Genomic DNA, 332 nt, shown 5'->3' with positions numbered 1-332 from the left:
GGGACGTTGGGGGTTTTTTTAATTTTATTTTTATTAATTTTAAGGGTAATTTAGTCAAGAAAATAAAATTAAAGTAAAAAAGGACAATTTTATAACATTTTGTAATGTTGGGAATGATTTTAATAACAAAAAAAAGGTCAGAGACGATTTTGATTTTCACCCCAGACCTTAGGGACGATTTCGGTACTTAACCCTTAAAATTAAAAAATACACATTACAATAAAATAAAAATAACACTAAAACAGAAATTAAAAATAATTATATAAAATTAAAAAAATTACATGTTTTATATTTATATTATTTATTAATATTAATAACTACCATTTATGTTA

This window comes from Arachis duranensis, chromosome 4 (assembly GCF_000817695.3).
Source record: "Arachis duranensis cultivar V14167 chromosome 4, aradu.V14167.gnm2.J7QH, whole genome shotgun sequence".
Taxonomy (NCBI): Eukaryota; Viridiplantae; Streptophyta; class Magnoliopsida; order Fabales; family Fabaceae; genus Arachis; species Arachis duranensis.
This window is presented reverse-complemented; position numbering follows the sequence as displayed.